The sequence below is a fragment of the Saccostrea echinata genome, unplaced genomic scaffold, assembly GCF_033153115.1.
Source record: "Saccostrea echinata isolate AGI-Se365-2 ecotype Australia unplaced genomic scaffold, CSIRO_AGI_Sech_v1 ptg000054l, whole genome shotgun sequence".
Classification (NCBI taxonomy): Eukaryota; Metazoa; Mollusca; class Bivalvia; order Ostreida; family Ostreidae; genus Saccostrea; species Saccostrea echinata.
The window spans coordinates 17,838,022-17,844,021 of record NW_026889803.1 but is presented as its reverse complement, the minus strand read 5'-3'; positions in this window follow the sequence as shown (position 1 = coordinate 17,844,021).

Here is a 6,000-nt window from a genome sequence, read left to right as displayed (position 1 = left end):
GAACATGATGAAACAAATGGTAAGATATCATGAGATGAATTACAAAAACCAACACTTACTCTTCAAAAATCTTGTACGGTTCTAATACAACCTAATCTATTTGACAGACTGGTGATATCTTTCTTGTAACAATTCAAACTATCATTTGCACCCTCAAACATTTCTAAGCGTTCATCCCTAGAAAAATATACATTCTCTCGCTCACTCTCATTCCTCTTCTTACTGTTTGTCTCACTCCTCAACCTCCTATTCTCTCTAACTCTCTCGCGCAGAAGCTCACTCCTCTCGCATTCGCTACTTTCTTTTACTTAACTAATTTGTCAATTTCAACACAAATCGTTCTCATCGGCAGAGATGGAATCAAATGAAAATGACACGGAATCCTTGGTCTGGGTCGCGGTTGTAGTACGCACAGGATGAAAGTCTGAATGAGTAGACATGTCACGGACTGGCCGACACGAAGGAATTCCAGATGACCCGAACTTAAAAGCACAGATGGGTGACCAGGTCGCAGATGAAATAACGGATGATGGCGCAACGTATATGGAAGCAACGATGAAACGATGGATGGCTGGACTGATGAGGTTACAGAGGACGATGAAACGATGGCGGATGGCATGAACGATGAATCTATGGTTGATGTCACGCAAGAGGAACTATAGGTGGACGTCATGGATGAAGTGTCTGGTGTCTGCAGCGGAGCTGGTTCCAGGGTGCTGGTGGATAATACGGCACTTTTCTCACGGAGGACTGGAAGATGGCACACAAATTTCAAACTGCCAGGATCAATGTAGTCATTGTTATGTTTGAGTTCATGTTTACAAAGTTGAAGATGATTTTCTAAGGACAGCTGATTCAATTGGTGAATGGATTTGACATGGAATAGCATATCCGTTTTCCGCTTACATGTTGATCTGCATCCAGGAATAGAACAATAAAATATAATATGGTGCATCTTGTGTTGAGTTTCCCAGTGTCTGGAATAACTCTTCTTGGTGGTAAATGTGTTGAAGCTACAGGACACAACTGGACAGTTCATTCCTTGGTGAAACACAAAAGGGCAGGATGACGACATCAGAAGTTCCTCAAGATCCTCATCTTGGACCAATAGGTCTAGGACATCAGTGTCCATGATGGATGACATGACCAAACGATTATGGTGATGACAGAATCAAACGGTGATGATGATGACGGGATCAAATGATGATGATGACGACAATGTTGTCATAATGAATAATTGGTGATCAAAATGGAACTGTAAACAAATAAATACATAGTTTGTGAAATAACAAACATATTGCTTCACATTTTATATCACTAATAAAGTGTATTGTTCTTTTTTTTAATATAAATTTTCTGTAGTATCAATATGTGATTTCCAAGGGAAAATCTATTCATACACTCGTACCCATCTAAAATGTCGTAATGACAAAAGGTCATATTTAAAAAAAAAATTACAAAAATTTACTCGATCAATTTCGAGAATATATCTCACATCATTTCATCAATCAGTTCCTATATGTAGGTAACTAACCAGTATATACTATAACTATGTGTAGGTATCAAACTATCCAGTATGCAATAGTTGTATATGTAGGTATCAAGCTATCCAGTATACAATGACTCTAAAACAGCAAGCCTATGTTTAAACAAATATAGCAAATATTATATATACATGTATATATATATATATATATATATATATATATATATATATATATATATATGCAGATTGCAATGATCTGATCACTATGCTACACCGAAATATTTTAATCATGACTATGGTACTATGACCTAATGTACTTCAAAACAATAACTTTAATCACTCCATGCATGAATACAATATCATGTACATGAGTACATGTTTCACAAACATCTCTTGTGTTTCTTGGTGACTGAAGTCGATGGTGATTTTGAGATTCATATGAGGATAAACCTCTATATCTGTTGCTATGTGTGTGCATTTAATTCTGAAACTTAACCGCGTCGTGAAACTGGTCTTGATTGTTCGCGGCTTCGGAGGAAGAGGTACAAGGTAAAGCCAGTAACGTTTTCTTTGCAGGCGTTTCCTGCGGATTTCTTTTTGCAGTCTCAAAATCTGCTGCATCTCTGTGATATGTCGATTTCTCATGATCTGTCAGAGCACTCGTTCTGAAATTGTTTGAACCTTTTACAAAATTAATTGGGTACTTGGATCTACCGATCCCCGACTCCTCGTAGGCAATGCAAACTTTGCAGAACATAGATATCCGTCGTACTCGAGCCAGTTCCACTCATTCACCATTTTTTGTTGAATTTTCTCTCCCTTTTCGCTTCTTTATCAACATTTTTTTTTCTTCTTCAGCTTTTCTTTTAGCACTTTTTTTCTGCCGATGGCGTCCACTTAATCGGCCACATATTTTTTAAAACTCGAATAGGAAATCGTCTTACATGTGTAAAAGAAGAGTTCGCAAATCCGGATTAAAAAAAAACTACGTAAATAAACGTTTTAATTTATTTATTGGCTTTTATTAAAATAATTATTAATTTTTATTATTAAAATGACAATTGAATAAAATGATTTTGTTTATTTCAATACAATCTGTAAAATAAAACTGTCGGACATTTTGACCGAGGAAATTTGGATTTTACCGACCCCATAAAAAATTTACCGGGGATGCCCTGTGGACCGGTGAGTTTCGGGACTGTAATCCACAGAAAAAAGGGTAACAGGAATAGAAAAGTCACCGTAATGCAGCCCATCCAAAAAAAGGAAATAAAAAGTAATCTTTGGAGTTCGATCTCCAAAATGGAAAAAAATATATAAAATTATATCTATATAATCTGAGAGAATTTTTCTTCATTTTCCTAATAATATTTATATTTGCATAACATTTGCTATCCTTTAAAGGAAACAAAAACAATCATAAAATATATAATTATAGCAAGAACCTGAAAGATTAATAATGATTTAATGGTTTCTTGAGAAGATTTGGTCAACTGAAAATTATATTCCTTATTATCATTAGCTGTGTGAAAGAATTTTCGTTAAGTGGTTTTAGGCATGCGATAATGATACTTATTTTTATATTAACTGTAGATAAATACAGGAAATGTAGATCTATTCCGCACTTGCCTAATATCGTATTGATGTAGCCATCCATTGTAGTTATTTATACCAATTTCTAGCATTGATACCTGGCTAGTGAAAGAATCTGCCATTTTGACCTGACTGTTACTGGGTAAAGGCAAAACAAAGTCATGTCCGGATTTTGTGTAAATATCTGTACAAAATTCGCCGAAGAAAGCTGCTATCATGGTAATGATTCGAGTGAATTTTACCCACTGGATTCAAAGAATTTGTCCGTTTCACCACTTTTTACAATAACTTCCAAAATGTATCTGTTTATTCATCCAGGATTATGTATTGCTGGTATAATTGAAAACATGATTTCAATGCATGTTTTCTCTTCAAAACGCCTGAGAAAGGTGTCTTCCAACATTTACTTAGCGGCGCTTTCAGCTACAAGCACCCTCTTTTGCATTGTTAACTTACTAGTTTGGCTTGAGACTGTGAATGTACATATAATCCATCAAAAAGTCGTGTGTCAGGCGGCTGTTTATGTTACGTACGTCTGCAGTTTTCTCACTGTTTGGTTCGTTGTCTGCGTCACATTTGAAAATTTTCTCATCACAGTTAACCTTAAATATGCTGTTGTTGTTTGCACGGTGAGCAAAGCTAAGTGGATTGTAGCAATCTTGACAGGATCAGCAGTTGGATTGTACACATTTTCCCTTTGGACAACCCATATAACTTACGCCAATGGAACACAGCATTGCTCACATGTGCAGAAATATGAGTATGTTATTCGCGCCCTTACGTATGCTGATATCATCATAACGTCAGTTCTCCCTTTTTTGGCCATGGTCTTATTTCTTGGCGCAATTTACGTCAAACATACTCTCAAAAGGATTTCAGGTGAACCACAGGTGGCATTCAAACCATCAGGAAGAATGCGAAGACCAAGCAAACGTAGTTATCAGATGCTTACAAAAATCACAAGAGTGCTTCTTGCCATTGGACTAACATATACGGTGTTCTCATTTCCTGCAAGTGTCAACAGAATTCGTATTCTCCTTTCACATGAACCTGATACGGGGAGGTCATACCTTGATTGGGCAATAAACCAGCTATGCTTAATGATTTATTACTGTTCTTTCTGTATATACTTTTTCATTTACCTTCGGTTTAGTGTGAATTACAGGAAGGTATTTTTCAAAATGATTAAGTGGAAAAAATGAGTTTGTATAAATGTTTTCTGTAATCTATTGTTAATAATAAATTAATGAACGCCAAATCATACATTTGCAAGAAAATGCACTTTAAAGTTACAGGTACCTCTGTCCATATTAAAGCTGGGAGAGTTTCCTTAGTAGTTACATTTGCTTGCCGAAAGCGAAATGTAGGCCTAAATGATATGTATCGACAACTATATTCCTGTTGATTCTAAGATTTCCTATTATATTGTGCGTTAATCCTATTGCATCGGGTGTCATACTATCTAGTTAATTTTATTGTCCCTAACCAAACTATTATGAATGCTCCAGATCTGCAGGAAATCTGCTGCAAGTTTGAAGCAAACAAAATTGTTTGCAGGAAGAAAATTTTCTTGTTCGCAGATAATTGCCGTTAGCTGCGTCCCCGCAGAAACATTGCAACAATTGCTGCAAGCTTGTAGCAAATTTGCAGGAACTCAACATGTTAATTTGCAGGAACATTGCAGGAAACACACAAGCCAATCTGTTGTTCGCAGTGTTCGCAGGAAACAATTATCAAATTGAATATTTGCAGGAAGTTAAGTTAACAAGAACAGTAAATAAGTCAAATCAGCCAATGAAACGCAGATTATACTGAGGTCAACACAGAATTTGCGATTTTGAAATGTTTGAATTGAAGTTGTAGATGTTTCAGTATTTTGTTAGGAAAATATACCATATTGAATGATTAAGCCTAATTCTGGATGTAGGTGCACTTTGGCATACACAACATGTAATTGGTAAGATCTGATTTCGTTTTGAGGTGGGAGGCATGACTTTGTACCATCCATTCTATGTTATTGAAAATATGAATAGAAATGTCATATTGGGACGTGATTGGTTGATCAAAAGTGGTGAACTTCAGAATCTATATTACGATTTGGGGTCGTTAAGAATTTGGTAAAATATACATACAGCAGTCGTAAGAGTAGTAAAAAAGTCAACAATCAAGCCACCAAAGGTGCATGTTTGTTTAAGAAAACTAAAATCCAGTTTTATTGTTGAAGATGGTTTAGTTGAAATTTCATCAATTGAAAATGGTTTTGTAGGAATGAGCCAGGACTCATGATAGAAAAATCTTTAACAAAAGTTAAAAGTAGCACTAGAGATTCGATTCTTCAAAAAAGATTAAACGAGGATGTCCACTTCGGTGCCTCCGTAAATGAAATTCGAACAATAAATGAAACCGCTGATAAAATAAATAAAGATCAAATTGACGTTCCAAATGTTCACAAAGAAAAAAAATTCTAAATTAATTTTTGCTATTGAAGATTTATTTGCTGAACGCGAATCTGATTTAGGTCAGACAGACACGATGAAAATGAAAATTAACACAGAAAATCAACCAATAATATTGACATATTGAGTCCCGCCAAACCATCGCAAAATTGTTGATAAGGATAGATGAAATGTTAGAAGCAAATGTAATTCAAAGATCTAAATCACCATGGAGCTATCCAATAGTTTTTGTTTGATAAATAAATAGGGCTGGGTATTGGCTAGAAAATTCGTATTGCGATATATTGCTATATTTTTTACTGTGTTGCGATATATATTGCAATATTTTCTACAAAAAATTAAATGGAGTTTTCTTACTATATAACTTCCTTTTAAATGTAAAATGTATATTACTCCTATATATTCATATGTACAGCTTTGATTTTGAACAGATTTTTCCTATATATTCCTATGTAAAACTTTGAT